The sequence below is a fragment of the Lissotriton vulgaris genome, chromosome 6, assembly GCF_964263255.1.
Source record: "Lissotriton vulgaris chromosome 6, aLisVul1.2, whole genome shotgun sequence".
NCBI classification, from domain to species: Eukaryota; Metazoa; Chordata; class Amphibia; order Caudata; family Salamandridae; genus Lissotriton; species Lissotriton vulgaris.
This window is the reverse complement of record NC_141694.1, coordinates 965,916,134-965,935,246: the sequence shown is the minus strand read 5'-3', so window position 1 is coordinate 965,935,246 and position 19,113 is coordinate 965,916,134. Positions and strand designations below refer to the sequence as shown.

The following is a 19,113-nucleotide window of genomic DNA, read 5'->3' as shown; positions in this document are numbered from 1 at the left end:
TCTGGTCAACGTAAAAACATGTCAATACGAATTACACATACTACTCCCCTGTTCTAATAGTCACAGACCCCAAAATATTTAAAGCACTTCTAGCCCTGATTTTTCCAGAGGATTCCTCACAACTATTGGCTGCACTCTTGCCTTGCATGCTTTGTCAATGCACATGCACTCTGTAATCTCGGATAGCCTTCTCTATCTGAACATCCAGCCAATGCCACCAAAATAATGTAACCTAATTCTGTTTTTAGTTTTAAAAATTCCTAAATGTCTCTGATCAGTCAAATGGATTAAGGGCTCTCAGATGCATGTGGGAGGAATTTTTTTTGTACCTGTCTCTGAAAAAAAGGCTTGTTGGTATGACCGTTTATTCCTAGCTTCCCAGAATTTTATGATTTCTTGACATACATTGTTTAGAGTCCATCCCCTCTCATCCAACTTGGCAATTTCCTTCACGATTGCATCACCGGCCACAAGGTTATTCCCTTCCTCCTCACTAATATTGCCCCAGTCATCTCATAAACATTGTAATCGGCCAACTCCCATGCATCCTCCACAGTGTCCTCATCCACATGTGTTTCAAAAGGAACCAACCTTGAAAATCAAATTCCTGCAGACAGATCACCCACTTACAAATTCTTGTAGAAATGGCATCCATCCGTTTTTTTTCTTCCAAAAAGCACCATTAAATGACGTATGGTTTGACTTCACCTCAGAACATGTACTCCATAGAAGTTTCTTCGCTTTCCTGATGGCCCAGAATATAAACACAGCTTCTTTTTCAGTAACAGAATATCTGTACTCTGGACCACTAAGCATCTAGAAATGAACGTTATAGTCCTCTTATTGCTAACTTCGCCCTGCTTTAACACTGTATCTAACCCCTTGGAACTGGCATGAGTGACCAAGATTTTTGGAAGTACTGAATTTTTATAACAAAAGAGCATTGAACAAAACACCTTTATGTCTTGAAATTCTAAGGCACATTGTGATGACCACATAAAAGCTGCTACCTTTTTAAATAGCTTCCTCATGTTACGGTGTACTGGGGTGAATGTACGACATTGTTCTGCATTCTGTCCATCAACTGTGTTTTTTGCAATTTTCACCCCGAGTGGGCTGGGTATGCTCAGACGTGAGTCCCAGGCTCTCCACATCACTGGAGTCAAGCTATCCAGGGTGAAGAAGGCTGATAGCCAGAAACCGGTCCTTGGATGCTTGATTCCGGTCTAGGAAAGACATGGCTTGGTAGTTCGGGCTGGACTGTTCCCATGAGGCACAGGGTCAAGGCTGATTTGCATATAGCCATTGTCTGACCTAGGGTGGTGTGGAGTGCAAAAAAACTATGCATTTAGGCCTAGATCTTTGTACTGGGGTGAATGTAAGACATTGTTCTGCATTCTGTCCATCAACTGTGTTTTTTTCCCAGAATATAAACACAGCTTCTTTTTCAGTAACAGAATATCTGTACTCTGGACCACTAAGCATCTAGAAATGAACGTTATAGTCCTCTTATTGCTAACTTCGCCCTGCTTTAACACTGTATTGAACCCCTTGGAACTGGCATGAGTGACCAAGATTTTTGGAAGTACTGAATTTTTATAACAAAAGAGCATTGAACAAAACACTACCTTTATGTCTTGAAATTCTAAGGCACATTGTGATGACCACATAAAAGCTGCTACCTTTTTAAATAGCTTCCTCATGTTACAGGTGTGACTAACAAATTTGGGAACAAATTTGCTATAATATTCAACCATGCGTAAGAATTTGACCAACTCATCTTTATTATCACAAACTGTCAACTTTTCAATCGGTCTCACATTATTTTCATGCAGTTTTACCAATCTCACAAGCTAACCTGTGGCCTAGATATACAATAAAATCGCGATTAAGGTGACACTTGGCTTCCTTAAGTTTGAGCCCCTGTTCCTGACTATGTTTAGTACAGACATCAAACGATAGTCATGCACCTCCGGCATTGTTCTGTATAATAGCACATCATCCTGGTAAATCTTCCCCCCCAGGAATGCCACCCAACTCATCCTCCATGGACCTCTGAAAAGCAGATGCCATTAATATCGGACCAAATGGCATTTGTGTGAATCTAAACACATTAAATGGAGTAATGAACAAAGTCAAATCCATGTAACTACTATCCAGTTTAATCTAGTAGTAAGCAGACCTAGGACCTAATGCGGACTGATTTATTCAAACCTCTCAGATCCATGCACAATCCTACATCTCCCAAAGCTTTGCATTCTAGTACAACAGGTTCTACCCACTCATTAGCTTCTACCTCTTCAATAGCTCTTCTTTTTTTAACTTATCGACCAAATCAGCCATTGCCTTCCTCAAGGCAAAGAGGACCCTTCGTATGTTAGAAGCAACTGGAATAGCGTTCTCTTTCAACACCAGCTTGTGAGAGTAACCTAACTCATAACAAAATACACCAAGAAAGTCCTGATATACCAAAGCAGCCAATTCATTATCATCTTTCTCTTGAACTGATTTACCTCAGTTTAATGCCTTCTCTTTTAAAACAATAGGAGGATCACTGTTACGGTCTAACATAAAATCCAAGTTTTTTTGATGAAGCCAGATAATCATACTCTCGCCTTTACAGGATACATATATTTTCTCTGCTGTTATATGGTTCTTATATTCCAATTTGCCAATATAATAACCAACCAGTTTAATCGGTTCCCCAACATAAGCTAATGGTCTAATGCCTGGTTTGAATATCTTAACTTTATTAATAAGACCCTGTTCATAACAACCCAAGGCACCAGAGAATTGGTTAAAGCAGAATCAAATAGCATCTTCACCTTGAACCCATTAACATTTATATAATCAATCGAACCTCTTACTCTCATGACCCACTCGTAGAACTATTTCTCCACGCTGAAGACTGTCATACTTGCAATCAGAATACACTACTACTACCTTCACTTTAATCATTTTTTTCTGTTATTTACAATTTTTCTCATAATGACCTTTCTCACCACACACTATACATATAACATTCCAGGCAGGACAACACTTGTCATTTGCCATGTGACCTACAGCCCCACATTTAAACATTTTCAAGAAAACCTTATCTTCGACATTTCAGCACTTTTACCTGTGGTAACACTATAGACATTTTCCATAGACAAACTACCATTTTCCTTTTTATCACATCTACACATGCAAGAGAGTATTCAATCTGTTTTTGCATTAAGCAAAATTCATCTAATTTGGAGTTATCTTTCTGCCACAGCTCATCTCATTCTTCGTTGTATTACACCCTAACATAAATTGATTTATTATTCGTTCCTCTAGTGACCCATGAAACTTGCAAGAGAACGCAAGCTTGCCTAAATCATTGAGATACTTCTCTACAGATTTCTGTGGCCTTTGTAATCTCTTGCCAAAATGTTACCACCCTAATATTGTGCTAACTTTGGGCAAATAATGATTGTCTAATTTTCTAGTGCACACGTCAAACTGATTCAGGCCTTTAGCGTCACCATCATCTATTTCTGGAAGATGTTTGAAAAACCTCTTGGTCCTCTGGATATAAACAATGAAGAAGGAGAGAAGTCCTCTTCTCTGCACTCAAAAATGTAACACATACTCAAAACAAATTTGTCGAGGCCATATCTCCTTGTTTTGTGGATAACAAGGGGACTGCTTCATCCCATTTGATTGAGTCAGATGCTTTTAAAGTAGTAGTTAGGGGTTGCTGTTTAGCGGAGGTTGTTGGTGTGCATAAAATGTTAGTAGGTGAAGTAGAATAACAGGAAACATTACTCTAGGACCTAGAGGAATGGTGAACAGGAAATCCTGCTCTTAAGTATCCTTTACTAGAGGCTAGGGAATTACTGGCTGCCCAAGTTAAGAGATCCAGTTGTTTTGATTATAGAGAATATCAGAATAGAGTCCATGTTGAGCGTGATAAAACTGGTTCACATTTAACGTGGCTTAACAAACCAAATATCAGCGATGCCTTGGTTTTGGAGCTAGATTCAGACACAGGTAAACCCCTATAAGGCCAAGCTGCCATAAACACAATATTTTGTGAGAACTATAATTCCATCTATGCAGCAGCTCCTAGGTTGCCTTCTCAAGCCATTGATGATGCATTGGGGTGATATTACTGGGCAGGAGTTGAAAGCAGCAATTCAAAGTATAACATGAGGGAAGGTTCATGGATCTGAAGGCCTGCCTGTGGAGTTTGTGCAGCATTTAGGGATAGCTTAGCTCCAAAGCTTGTAGAACTTTACTCTGCTGCTCGGGGGTCGGGTTACCTGCTGAAGTCCACATGCAAGGCTCTGGTCATCCCGCTCTTCAACCCACGGCGTCCTTCCACAGATGTCAGAGCCTGCCGGCCATTATCAATGCTAAAAGTGGACTGTAAAATTCAAGTCAAACCTTAGTGACTCACCTTCAACCCCATATGCCCTCTTTGATTCATATTATCAAGCGGGTTTTATTCAAGGGTGTAATACAGTACTAAATATCAGAAAACTCATTTCATTACTGACTGAAAAGTTTTTTTGTTAAACAGTTGGCAGCTGTCATGGCAACTGACTTTGACTTTGATAGTCTAAACTGGGACTTCTTATATTGGGTAATGGCTAAAATGAGCTTGGGTCCTGGGTTCATTCGCTCAATTAAGTTCCTTTACGTGTGTTCCACAGCATGACTTCACTCAGGCAGCACCATATCTGAGCCTCATGATGTGGGCCATGGAACTAGACAAGGGTGCCCATTTCCATCACTATTATTTGCCATTACAATGGAACCTTTGGCCTTGTGTGCACACACTGGAGAATTCTATTGTGTATTAGAGGTTAGAGGGCTATCCCATTACTCAGCATTATATGCTGATGACGTGTTACACTTCCTGAGGGATGTTAGAGTAGACTTGCCAGGTGCAATACATTTATTGCCCCTGAAAATAAATATTTATTTGTTTCCACTTAGTACAGATACCCCCCCTGACTCATAATCTGTTTGGGCTTGCATGGGGCTCCACTTGTCTTAAATATTTAGGACTTCAAATATACCATATTCAACATGACCTACTGGATGGTAATGTGGGAGCAGCTATCGGGGCTCTACAAAATAGTATGACGTTTTGGACTACATTGTCTTTATCTATGGCTGGCAGAATAGCAGTTGCTAAAATGGTGATGTTGCCAAGATTGCTCTATTTCTTTTCTAAGCTACCACTGCTAGTGGCTCACTGGCTGCTCAAAAAATATGGAAACTCTATTGTTAGACATAAACTTTGGGATGGGTAGGTATAGATTAGCCCTGACTAAATTGCAGCACCCTACCATGGAGGGTGGTCTGGCTGTACCTGATCTTGAGGCTTATTATATAGTGGCTCAACTGCAGTGGTTAAATCAGTGGCTTTATAGTAGAATGAACCCTGGTGAAGGGTATAGTTGGCTTGTAGCCTGTTTTGCAAGTCCTCTTAGTTCCTCGAATATGGCTGTCTGTGGCTACTCAGGAGCTCCTGATAATACAACCATGTTTGCGTTGCTGTCCTTATGCCCTATTCACCTGATTTACAACTTAGTTGGATGAAGTTGCTGGCTCATGTAGGTGCGGTGGGAGGAACTGAGAAGTGGGTTGAATATGGGATTAATTAGGTAGGTGATTTATACCAGGATGGAGTATTACTTTTATTTGAAGGTTTTACAGATAAATTTGATATTCCTGTTAGCAAATTTTTGTTACGTAGGGCTGTGATCGCTATGATTTAGAGTTATTGGGGAATGGAGGGATGCACAAAGCATGCCAACTGATCTGTGCTACAATGGGCTGTGTAAAAGAGAGCACAGTATGAAGCATGAGGCAATACAGTTGACTATGGTCGCTGAAATATAGGAGACAGAGGACACCCCAACTGTAGAATTGCAAGAAGGAGTGTACTTCCCTAACATTCTAGGTGGCCAAAGTTAAAAAAGATAAAGAACAGTACCTTTTTTAAAAAAAAGAAAAAACAATCTGTTGAGTCAATATGGTGTTGAGATGTGTGACCTCCGCTAGCTGAGAACCCATAGCCAGCATCAATACAGTGAAGTACAACACTGCAGAAAGAAATTCCAAGCTATATATTCTAGTTTCTTTGGTTTTGAAACATCTCAGCCACCACACAGCTACCTGATCCACAACTGTCCGCATCCTCAGCTCTCAACCCTAAACATACTTAGAAAATTACATCACTACCTTCTAAAATGAATATTCTGGCAACTAACACTTGCAATTATATGATACCTTAAGATACCACACCCTCAAAGTTATCTGCCTCTGTTTTCACCAGCTACGCTGGTTGGCTGAGGTATGCACCCAGGCCAAGCAGGAATCACCGCTCTATTCAGGGTAAGCTAGATACACACTACAAGATAATTGTGCTCACTCTTTGGTAGCTTGGCACAGAGCAGTCAGGCGCATCCAAAGAGGCAATGTGTAAAGTATTTGTGCAACACACACAGAGTAACACAAGGAATTCACCACAAAATAGACTTAAAAATAGATTTAGGAAAAAAAGATTATTACATTCTGAACAAAACAAGACCAAAAGGAAAAAAATAAAAAATATAGAAGCTGAGATATTGAATTTTAAAGGAATAAATGCTGTTGTTGTATGACTTTATTTGATACTAGCAGCCCGTCCCGACGTTGTCCGGGTATGAATTGCTGCCGGCCAATTGTATATTGTTTTGTAGGATTTCGTTTTGATAGCATTTCTTATGTGTGACAGGCCTGTGAAACGCTCCGATTCACAGTGCACTGCTGATGCACTCAAGAGTGCGCGTTCAGTAGTGTGTGAACTCGAGTTTCCCTACTTTATATTTCCTTGCAATATTATATAGCGCGAACTCGACAACATAGCATAAGCACAATTTACATTACAGAAGAACAAACTCATTAGTGGTAGGCACGGGGAGACAAAGCGATTTCCCTGGAAACACAGGATGTTGAGCTGATGCCGAGATTTGAACGTAGGTCCCCAGCTCTAAAGTTCGCAATTCTAGAACTTGTGGCGGGAGGTGTGTCTAAAAGTGTATGTCGGTGCTGGCCATCAATGAGAGAGACCTGTGCATTTTTCAAATGGGTGGTGACAAAATATGAGTATGTTGCTGGAGATGTGGGCCGCCGTGCCACCAATGTACTTACCGGGGGAGGGTAAACACCCATTATTCCGCAACTTTCTTTCCGCATACAATGACTCCGCATACTTTCATTACGAAAGTACCATGACTCCGCAAAGCCATTATAACGCATGGCATTACATTTTATATGCTTTTACCACACATACATTTACAACGAAATTCGTTGTAAATGCATGAATGGTAAAAGCATGTTTTTTTTTAAATGTTTGGATAAGGTAAGTATGGGTATATGGGTATATGTTTTGGGGTACTGAGGTATATGTTTTGGGGTGGTTGGGTATTTTAAGGGTTCAGATATAGTTTTGGGTTATGGGGTACAGGGGTAGTTTTAGGGTTTAGGGATAGGTATGGGTTTTGGGGTACAGGGGTATTTTTAGTGTTCAGGGCTAGGTTTAGGTTTTGGGGTATAGGGGTATTTTTAGGGTTCAGGGGTAGGTTTGGGTTTTGGGGTACAGGGGTATTTTAAGGGTTCAGGGCTAGGTTTGGGTTTTGGGGTACAGGGGTATTTTTAGGGTTCAGGGCTAGGTTTGGGTTTTGGGGTACAGGGGTATTTTAGGGTTCAGGGGTAGGTTTGGGTTTTGGGGTACAGGGTTATTTTTAGGGTTCAGGGCTAGGTTTGGATTTTGGGGTACAGGGGTATTTTTAGGGTTCAGGGGTAGGTTGGGTTTTGGGGTACAGTGTATATTTATAGGGTTAAGATGGGTTAGTGTTTAAGGGTGTTGGGGTATTTTAACGAGTAAGGGTAGGTTATGATTATGGGGTGCAGGGGTATTTAAAGGGAGCAGGGTGAGATTAGTTTTTAGGGTGTAAAGGGTAATAAAATAATAAAAACAATATAAATAATGCAATTTAATAGAATAAGTGTTTTAATTAAATAAATAAAAAAAAAATATATATATATATTTGCCCCAGTATTGGAACTTTCATAGATTCCCATGCTTTGTATCATTCCCCGTCGTCGGACTGGGAGTCTCGGTAATAAAAAAAATATCATAGTAGTAGGTACAAAAGAGAAAGGAAAGGCCTAGGCCTCATTCCCTTTTGTAACATATCAGCCTCTTTTTGTAAAAGAGACCAAACTCTAGGCGTCAGCCAATCAGAAGAGCCTCACCCTTAGAACCTTCCTGAAGGAACCTCAGAGCCTCAGATTTTCTACCGCACGTTGTGCTAGGGAGTCTCCATTGAGCTCTGCTCTATTTCTACTCTTTAAAACTCATTTCTATAGATATTTCTTCGGATTTTTCTTCAGATTCTTCAGGAAACACCTTTCTTCATAAAAATGGCTGAAGTTGAGAAGAAAAAAGCCCTTTTTAAACCCTGTTCCACCTGTGGTAAGAAGAGGCTGTTTGTGGAAGACAAACACAAGGACTGCATTTACTGCCTGTATCCTGATCACAAGGCAGAGGACTGTCGAATTTGCCGCACTCTCTCCACCAAGACCTTGAGAGATCGTGCTGGAAGACTTCTGACATGGTTGCAGAAGCAGAAGGAGAGGAAACATGGAGTTTCCAGTGATGAGGAGGAATCAGTGTCCTGCGCTTCTTCTAAAAGGTCAGTGAAAAGGGGTAGAGGTTCCCCTTCTTCCTCTACTGGGCGCCCCTCTAAGGCTTCAAGGAAGACCCCCAGTGAGTCTGCTGGCCGGGGTTCAGGAGGTTCCCCCCACCACAGTGGGTCGGGCAAGGTAGAACTGGTTTCGCCTCCTAAGGGTGAGAAGACAGACCCAGCCTTCAAGAAACTCTCTTCACACTCTTCTGAGAGGAGTTCCAAGTCCTCTACGACGAAGACATCATCGACGGTGGCTCCGTCGACGACGAAAATGAAGCCCAAAATCCAATTGGTTCCCTCGACGGGCTCGTCGACGGGAGCGTCGACGGCTAAAGCACCGTCGTCGTCGAAGAAGAGCTCGACGACTGCAGCGTCGACGGACAGTATGCCGACGACATCGTCGACGAAGGTGAAGACATCGTCGACGAAGAAGCCGTCGTCGTCGACGGCGGTGGTGACGACGGCGATGCCGCCGACGACGACGTCGACGACGAGCACTTCGACGACGACGCCGTCGACGATGGTGTCGACGACGGTGTCGACGACGGTCATGTCGTCGACGAGTGCTTCAACGACGACAACAATTTCGACATCGACGGCGGGCTCGTCGTCGGTGGCGTCGACGACGACTTCCTCCATTCCTGTCTCGTCGACGAGGATTTCCCCGGCATCGACGGAGCAGCCTACAATACTGGCTGCAGAGAGGAGGGTGACGATTTCTCTTACAAGGATCACGCCTGAAATGACGTCCCCAAGGAGAGTGCCATCATTACCTCCCACAATGTTGCTAGACCAGGAGGACTCTGAGGGAGACGGTCAGGATGGCTTTGATTATGCGAATAGCCCTTCGCAACTTCTCACTAAAAGTCAAGAAACTGACTCGGAGGAAGCATATGAACAAGGGGGCAGTTACTACCCACAAACTGACGACCCAAGGGAATATGAATCACAGGACATGGTTTCAGTCCCGACGTCCTTCCTACATGACCTGCACAAGATGTTGCAAGACTATAAATCCAAGGCCGAGCGCCCAGCTCCGAGAAGATCTATTCCATCAACTCCAGTTAGGGACCACTCTTCAATTGTCCCACCTATGCACCCGGTGCAGTCTCCTCCTCAACCACAGTGGCCACTGCCCCAGACTCCGTCTGAACCAGCAGATGATCCGGATAGGGATCATGATAATGAAACGGATGTGTCTTCCGATAATCGTCCGGACTCGGATCAGGATGGAGATGAATACAATGATTACATCCACCCGGATCAGGCTTCGCCACACCAGGACCTAGGCGATTCTCCTCCTGCTGACATCGGTAGTTTTCACCAACTGATGGAACGTGCAGCTGGCCGATTTAAGTTGGTCTTGCCTGCGCAAACAACGGATTGTTTCTTGTATGACTTTAAAGACACTCACCGTAAGTCTACGAGGTCCATTCCGATTGTGGACCATATATGGGAGGAGGGGTTGAAGACCATGAAAAACCCAGCCACGGTAGTCCCTGTGCTACCGCGCCTTGACAAGAAGTATAAAGCGCCGGAGGATGGACCGGCTGCCCTGACAGGTCATCCCAGGCCGGACTCTGTAATCTCACAGGCAGCCCAAAGGAAGTCACGGAACCCTTCTGCACCCTTAACGGCCCCTCCCGATAAGGATGGACGCCGGTTGGATAGCACAGGCAAGAGATTTTCATCCATCGCTAGCCTTCTGGTTCGCGCAGCCAATGCTTTGGCGATACTGGGACGATATGACCGCCAGTTGTGGTGCGATATTGCTCCCTATTTGGATCAACTTCCTCCAGAATCAGGACTGGAAGCCAAGAAGACCTTGCAAGAAGGTGAAGCGGTCTCCATGGAGATCATAGACTGTGCCATGGACATTGCCACTACGTCCTTTAGAGCTTTGGCAGGAGCGGCAGTGTTAAGGCGCCAAGGGTGGCTAAAAGCGACGTGGTTTAGACCAGAAATCCAAAATAAGGTCCTGGATCTACCTTTTGATGGCGAGGCACTCTTCGGCAAACTAATCGACGACACACTTCAGGAGATCAAAAAGGACACGGAGACGGCTAGATCGTTGGGTACACTCCAGTACCGCAAAACTCCTTTTAGGGGCACAAGAGGCAGAGGTGGCACTTACAGGGGCGCATATCAACAACAGCGCTATTCTTCGACCAGCTCTGGATACCAACTAAATCGCCAGTCCTACCAGCAGAGACAGGGCCAGTCCTCTGGTTATTCACGGCCATACAATAAGGGCAAGCAGGCTGCCCGTGGACGGGAGTCGTCTAAACGCCAATAGCGGCCTCCTGGCTCTGCCTACTGCTCCCTCCTCCAAGAGATCATCAGTTGGAGGCAGGGTGTCAAAATTCCTTCTGAATTGGTCCCAAATTACATCGGACCATTGGGTGCTCAACATAATCAAACGGGGACATACTTTAGAGTTTACGGAAGTCCCTCCACCCAGACCCCCATCAGCCATACCATCACAACATCTTCATCTCCTACGGCTAGAGGTTCAACAGATGCTCCGCAAGGGAGCGATAGAACCGGTCCCCTCCAATCAACGGGGCCAGGGTTTCTACTCCAGGTTCTTCCTGGTGAGAAAAACGCAGGAGAAATGGCGTCCCATCCTCGACCTCAGGGAGCTAAATGCCTATCTCATCTCCCTATCCTTCAGGATGGTATCCCTGCAGGATGTTTTGAAGATGGTCAACCCGGGAGATTATATGGCCACACTCGACCTGGAGGACGCGTACTTCCATGTCCCAATTCACCCAGCGCACAGAAGGTTCCTACGCTTCACAGTAGCCAAGAGCCATTTTCAATTCAGAGTCTTGCCATTCGGCCTTCGCTCTGCTCCAAGGATTTTTACGAAGGTGCTGGCACCTGTCGCAGCATTCCTGAGAAAACACCACTTCCAGGTCTTCCCTTACCTGGACGATTGGTTACTGAAGGCCCCAACAAAAACATTGGCGCAGGACGCGGTGCAGGCTTGCACCACTCTATTCCACAATCTGGGTCTCACCTTGAACAGAGACAAATCCACGCTGCTGCCGTCACGGAGGGCTCGGTTCCTCGGAGCAATGCTGGATTCGCAGCTTTCCAAAGCTTTTCCGACTCAAGAGAGGATTCAAAAACTGCAAACACTATCAGGAAACCTTCAAAGAAAAAAGTGTCTTTCTGTACGCAGCTACAAGTCGCTGCTGGGGGTAATGTCATCCTGTATCCCCCTGATCCCGCACTGCAGGCTCCGGATGCGCCCCCTGCAGGAGCAACTGGACCTCCAGTGGCAACAAGTGCACGGATCGTTCGACGACAAAGTACTGGTCACTCGAGACATGAAGGATGCAGTGCGTTGGTGGTCAAATCAGCAGAACTTATGCCGAGGTCTATCCTTCGCAAGCGTTCCATCGCCTCACATACTGACGACGGATGCGTCATTGGAGGGATGGGGAGCAGTGATGCAGGACCTGCAGGTCAGCGGCCATTGGTCCCCAAGCGACCAAAAGTTACACATCAACCTGTTGGAGCTGAGGGCAATCAGGCTGGCCCTTCAAGCCTTTCTTCCGCGTCTCCGGGGTTCACAGGTGCTAGTCAGGACAGACAACACCACGGCTATGCATTATGTGAACAAGGAGGGAGGGACCAGGTCACTTCCCTTGTCACGAGAGACTCAGCAGATTCTGGAATGGGCGATTCTTCACGGAATTTGTCTGAGGGCGGAGCACTTACCAGGAGTGCTCAACGAAGGCGCAGACAGACTGAGCAGACTCACCTCAGTCACTCACGAGTGGGAGCTGAAGCAACAAGTTCTGGATCTAATCTTTCAACAATGGGGCACACCAGAGGTGGACCTTTTTGCAACTCCAACCAACAGAAAGTGTCCAGCCTACGCCAGCAGGTTCCATCACCAAGACTCTTTGGGCAATGCCCTGTCGATAGCCTGGACGGGGAGGTTCCTCTATGCATTTCCACCGATCCCCCTGCTTCCTCGACTCATCAGGAAGATGAAGACGGAACCATGCAGACTCATCCTAATAGCCCCGGCATGGCCAAGACAATTCTGGTACACCGAACTACATCTGCTATCGCTAGTACCTCCGATAACGCTGGAGGACGTTCCGGATCTCCTGGCAATGTCCGGAGGACAAGTTTGGCATCCAGACCCAAGGTCGTTGCACCTGACCGCATGGCTCCTGACCAGCGAGAATACATGAATATCCCACTTCCCACTGAGGTCAAAGACATCCTCTCTCAGGCGAGGGCTCCGTCCACGAACAAAACATACAGATTAAAGTGGAAGAGATTCTGTATTTGGTGCAAAAAAGAAAAGATTGATCCTTTCATGTCACAACCTCATCAGCTCCTGCCTTACCTACTCTCGCTAGCTAAGTCTAATCTGTCCCATTCTACTATCAAGGTTCATTTAGCGGCGATTTTGAGATTCAGAAGGTCGGATTCGGGTCCTTCTTTGTGGTCTGCGAGAATTGTCAAGCAATTCCTCAAAGGCCTGTTCAGGGTCTATCCACCAGTGCGATCTCCTCCTCCAACGTGGCATCTGAACTTAGTCCTGGCTCAGCTAATGAAAAGACCTTTTGAGCCGATTCACCGCTCAGACCTAAAGTTCTTATCGTGGAAGTTAGCTCTACTCTTGGCCCTCACGTCAGCAAGGCGAGTGGGGGAAATACAGGCCCTGACTATCCAAGAGCCATTTTTGCAGTTCAAAAAGAACACTACCGTCTTAAGGACGAACCCAAGGTTCATTCCCAAAGTCCCCACTGACTTTCATCTAAATGAACCAGTCATACTTAAAACATTTTTTCCGAACCCAGTCACTCCAGCAGAGAAGACATTGCACACTCTGGATTTGCAACGCTGTCTAAAGTTCTACATAGACCGCACCAAAGACTTTAGAAAATCTTCGCAATTATTCATTGCCTTCGGCGGTCCAAACAAGGGTCTCCCTCTGTCCAAACAGGGGATCTCGAGATGGATTTCAAGTGCCATTCTGCATTGCCACAAGTTAGCAGTAAAACCTCTGGTGGGCAAGATCCGCGCTCACTCGACCAGGTCGGTGGCTTCTTCTACGGCCCTCTTTGCGGGGGTACATGTCAAGGACATCTGCAGGGCTGCTACCTGGAGCAGCGTACACACGTTCACTAAGCATTATTGCTTAGACTCCTTGCAGCAGGATGATGCGGCTGTGGGCCAGGCTGTCCTGAGAAACCTCTTCAAGTGATGGGTGAGCTTTCCTTTCTATCCCACCTTCCATGGGTGACACATTTTGTACTTTCTTGCTAATGTTATAATGTACTGCTTTACAAAATGTGTTTATGATGTTTACTGCTTGCTATTCTGATACAAAGCATGGGAATCTATGAAAGTTCCAATACTGGGGCAAGAAAACAAGTTACTTACCTGTAACTTTGGTTCCCCAGTATTGGTAACTTTCATAGATTCCCATGCGCCCACCCACCTCCCCGGGGAAAGCTCAGCCTTCAGCAGGTATGGTGTCTAGCACACTACGGCTACGAAAATCTGAGGCTCTGAGGTTCCTTCAGGAAGGTTCTAAGGGTGAGGCTCTTCTGATTGGCTGACGCCTAGAGTTTGGTCTCTTTTACAAAAAGAGGCTGATATGTTACAAAAGGGAATGAGGCCTAGGCCTTTCCTTTCTCTTTTGTACCTACTACTATGATATTTTTTTTATTACCGAGACTCCCAGTCCGACGACGGGGAATGATACAAAGCATGGGAATCTATGAAAGTTACCAATACTGGGGAACCAAAGTTACAGGTAAGTAACTTGTTTTCATATAAATACACATATATACAAACATATATTTGATGTTTTAATAATGTACTTTTACAATGTATATGACTTTACCACACATGCATTTGCGTTATAATGGCATGCGTGATAAAGTCATATTCGTTGTAGAAGTTTTAGAAATGATGTCTTTGCCGGAGTAATAGTCCCTCGTTATAAAAATTGCGGAGTGATGGTATGCGGGATGTTGGTTTGCTTAATATCATCACATATTCCCGAGGGAGGGATAGTCCCTTTCTTGCTATTTCCGTGGAGGCGGGCCTTGTGTCCGGATGTGCGTGGCGCGAGGCCTGTGCGCAACAGAAGTGGTAAATCTCCAGTGTGCGCTTCAGGCGTCACCGGAAGTTAAGGCGAGATTACATTTCCTGCACAATGGCCCCTGTTTGCGCTCCTTCCGGCCCTTGAGAATAGCGCCACGCCTGATCTCCATACAGTAAAGCAGGTGCACGTACTGGGAGCGCGGGGCAAGCACACCCGGACCTGGAATTTTACAGAACAAGGGAAGAAAAACAATGAAATATGGGAACAATGCTCGCTTTTTTTTCCGTAATCCTGCGCCCCGCAAACGCCCACGCCCACGCACCCAGCACACGCCCACAGCACACGATATGAGACATGGCATGAAGGGCGGAACGTACCACACGCCCCCAGCATTTGTCATGCCCCCAGCACACGCCCACAGCACAAGGAAGACATGCCCACAAGGGACTACTTTGCTGGCACGGTTCTTTTACCTTTTAAATGTATATGGTGGGCGTCTGCATAGCCTGTGTCCTTCTGCTGCAACTGCCCTTTTCAACACTGTATTTGGTGTTGTGATTGGTGCTGTGGTTCCTGAGATTACCCGCCTCAAAGGTTTGGGCTCTCTCTTTATTATATTAGTACTAGCAGCCCATCCTGACGTTGTCGAGGTATGAATTGCTGCTGGCCAGTAGTATATTGTTTTGTAGGATTTCGTTTTGATAGCATTTCTTATCAGTGACAGGCCTGTGAAACGCTCCAATTCACAGTGCACTGCTGTTGCACTTAAGAGTGCGCGTTCAGTAATGTGTGAACTCGAGTTTCCCTACTTTATTTTTCCTTGCAATATTATATAGCGCGAAATCGACAATATGGCATGAACACAATTTACATTACAGAAGAACACATTCATTTGTGGTAGGCACGGGGAGACAAAGCGATTTGCCTGGAATCACTGGATGTTGAGCTGATGCCGAGATTTGAACATAGCTCCCCAGCTCTAAAGTTCGCAATTCTAGAACTTGTGGCGGGAAGTGTGTCTAAAAGTGTATGTAGGTGCTGGCCGTCAATGAGAGAGACCTGCGCATTTTTCAAATGGGTGGTGAAAAAATATGAGTATGTTGCTGGAGATGTGGGCCGCCGTGCCACCAATGTACTTACCGGGGGAGGGTAAACACACATTATTCCGCAACTTTCTTTCCGCATACCATCACTCCGCATACTTTCATTACGAAAGTACCATGACTCCGCAATGTCATTATAACGCATGGAATTACATTTTATATGCTTTTACCACGCATACATTTACAACAAAACTCGTTGTAAATGCATGAATGGTAAAAGCATGTTTTTAAAAAAAAATTTGGATAAGGTAAATATGGGTTTGGGGTTTGGGGTATATGTATGTGTTCTCAGGACACCCCCGCGCCGCACGGCCACCAGCTGTGTGTGTTGCACTGTTTGCCTGCCGCCCTAGCTGCCTGCCTCGCTGTTCCCTGCCCCGGCACCTCCGCCGAGTTTTTCCGTATTATACTCTGATTGTGCTGTACTTTCCATTGCCTTTGGTGTTTCTTTACTGTTGTCCCCCTGTGCCTGTGAGCATTTTGTAAAGCCTTTAGCATTTATTTTACTGTTGTCCCCCTGTGCCTTGCCCACCCCGCTCCCCGCTTCCCGCCGCCGTTCACGCGGCCACGCCCCCTTTTGCTTTGTGTCCTCCCCGCTCCCGCCTCCCAGCTGCTTCTCCCTCCCACTTAGCCATAAATGGCGACCGCGCGGACGCGCAGCTGTCACGCGCAGCGGGTGCGCCGATTGTGCGCCGAAGGCGCGCCAAAGGCAAGCCCGTCTGCGCCCGTCCGTGACTGGACCGTGCCCAGCGCCAGGACCCCTGGCCCCCGCCGATGCAAGACCACCCGACGGACCTACGACGCCGCCACCCTCAACACACTTAATGCCGGCCGGAACCCTGCCTGCTACCGAGCAACCCCGAGACGCACCCACGGACCCTTCGCCTGCCAAGCCTGCCGATTCACCTGCTCCCGGACCTGCACCACCCCGCCAAGTCGAGTACCAGCAGCAACAACCTGAAGTGCATCCTGATCAACACCCGCTCCGTCCACAGACACGCCGTGGAACTCTGGGACCCGCTCGACACGACAGCACCGGACATCGCCTTCCTCACCGAAACCTGGATGAACGCCTCCTCAGCGCCCGACATCGCCATAGCCATCCCGGACGGATACAAGATCACCCGGAAGGACCGCGTCAACCAGACAGGAGGAGGCATCGCCATCGTACACAAGAACACCATCCGCATCTCGACTAACTCCGACGAAACCTTCACCGCCGTCTAACACCTGCACTTCCAGATACACACTGACCCCAAGACCACCCTGCGCGGCAACCTCATCTACAGACCACCGGGACCACACACACAATTCAGCGAAGACATCGCAGACTTCATCAGCCCGCACGCCCTTCCCTCCGCCTACTACATCCTCCTAGGGGACCTCAACTTTCACCTGGAGAAGAACAACGACAGAAACACCACCACCCTGCTGGACAACCTCGCCAACCTCGGACTCAAGCAACTGGTGAACACCCCCACCCACTACGCCGGCCACACTCTTGACCCTGTCTTCTCATCCAGCAAGCACATCTCCTTCAGCCACGCCACCGGACTCCACTGGACCGACCACAGCTGCGCCCACTTCAGCTTCAGAAGAACTACGACCCACCACCACCCGCAACAGGTCCCCCGCCGAAGCTGGAGCAAGATCACCTCCGAGCAGCTCACCGCCTCCCTCAGCCAGAACACTCCGACCAGCACAACGGACCCCAACGAAGCAGCCAACAACCTCACCAAGTGGCTGAGCGCCTGCGCCGATGACCTTGCACCACTGAAGAACCCCCCCTGCAGACCCGACAGCAAGAAAACCCCCTGGTTCACCGACGAACTCAAGGAATCCAAGAAGAACTGCCGCTCCCTCGAGAAAGCCTGGCGACTCAACCACACCACAGACAACAGGGCCGCCCTCAAGCACGCCATCCGCAAACACCATCAGCTGATCCGCGCCACCAAGAAGACGGCACTCAAAGAACGACTGGACAACAACACCCACGACAGCAAGGAACTCTTCAGCATCGTCAAAGAGTTCTCCAACCCCAGCGCCGGAAACAACGACATCACTCCCTCGCAAGACCTCTGCCACTCACTGGCCTCATTCTTCCACCGCAAGATCGCCGACATACACAACAGCTTCGACGCACAGACCACGCACCCCACCACCGAACCAGCGCCCGCCATCACCACCCTCTGCAACTGGACCCCGATCAACACCGAAGACACCACCCGCACGATGAACTCCATCCACTCCGGATCACCAACCGACCCGTGCCCACACTACGTCTTCAACAAAGCCGGCGCCACCATCGCACCCCATCTCTGAGACACCATCAACTCCTCCTTCCACACCGCCACCTTCCCGGAGAGCTGGAAGCACGCCGAGCTGACCGCCCTCCTGAAGAAACCGACGGCGGAACCCACCGACCTCAAGAACTACCGCCCCATCCTTCTCCTTCCTTTTCCGGCCAAAGTCATTGTGAAGACCATCAACAAACAGCTTGCCGCCTTCTTCGAGACGAACGGATCCCTCGGCCCCTCGCAGTCCGGGTTTCGGGCCAACCACAGCACCGAGACCGCCCTAATCGCAGCCACCGACGACATCAGAACCCTGATCGACAACGGGGAAACAGCGGCCCTCATCCTCCTGGACCTCTCTGCAGCATTCGACACCGTCTGCCATCGCACCCTAGTGAAGCGCCTCAGCAATGTCAGAATCCGAGAGAAAGGCTGGAGTGGATCATCTCGTTCCTCACCGGAAGAACCCAGAGAGTCCGCCTCCCTCCGTTCAGATCCGAGGCCACTCAGCCCAACCCTCTTCAACGTCTACATGAGCCCCCTCGCTGCCATCGCACACCAGCACAACCTCAACACCATCTCCTATGCCGACAACACCCAGCTCATGCTCTCCCTCACCAACGACCCCACCACCGCCAGAGCCAACCTGCACGAAGGTATGAAAGACGTCGCCGACTGGATGAGAAACAGCCGCCTTAAACTGAACTCAGACAAGATGGAAGTCCTCATCCTGGGATCATCACCCTCCGCCTGGGACGACTCCTGGTGGCCCCCGGCCCTGGGCACCGCTCCCAAACCAACGGACCACGCACTAAACCTGGGCTTCATCCTGGATTCCTCCCTGTCAATGACCAGACAAGTCAACGCCATCTCAGCCTCGTGCTTCAACACCCTGCGCATGCTTCGCAAGATCTTCA

General features: G+C 47.4%; 1 protein-coding gene across 7 annotated transcripts in view; it reads left to right on the top strand.

Moving 5' to 3' along the window:
• Positions 1 to 19,113, top strand: part of LAMA2 (laminin subunit alpha 2) — a 3,858,378-nt gene that overhangs the window by 3,770,417 nt on the left and 68,848 nt on the right. The window lies entirely within an intron of this gene.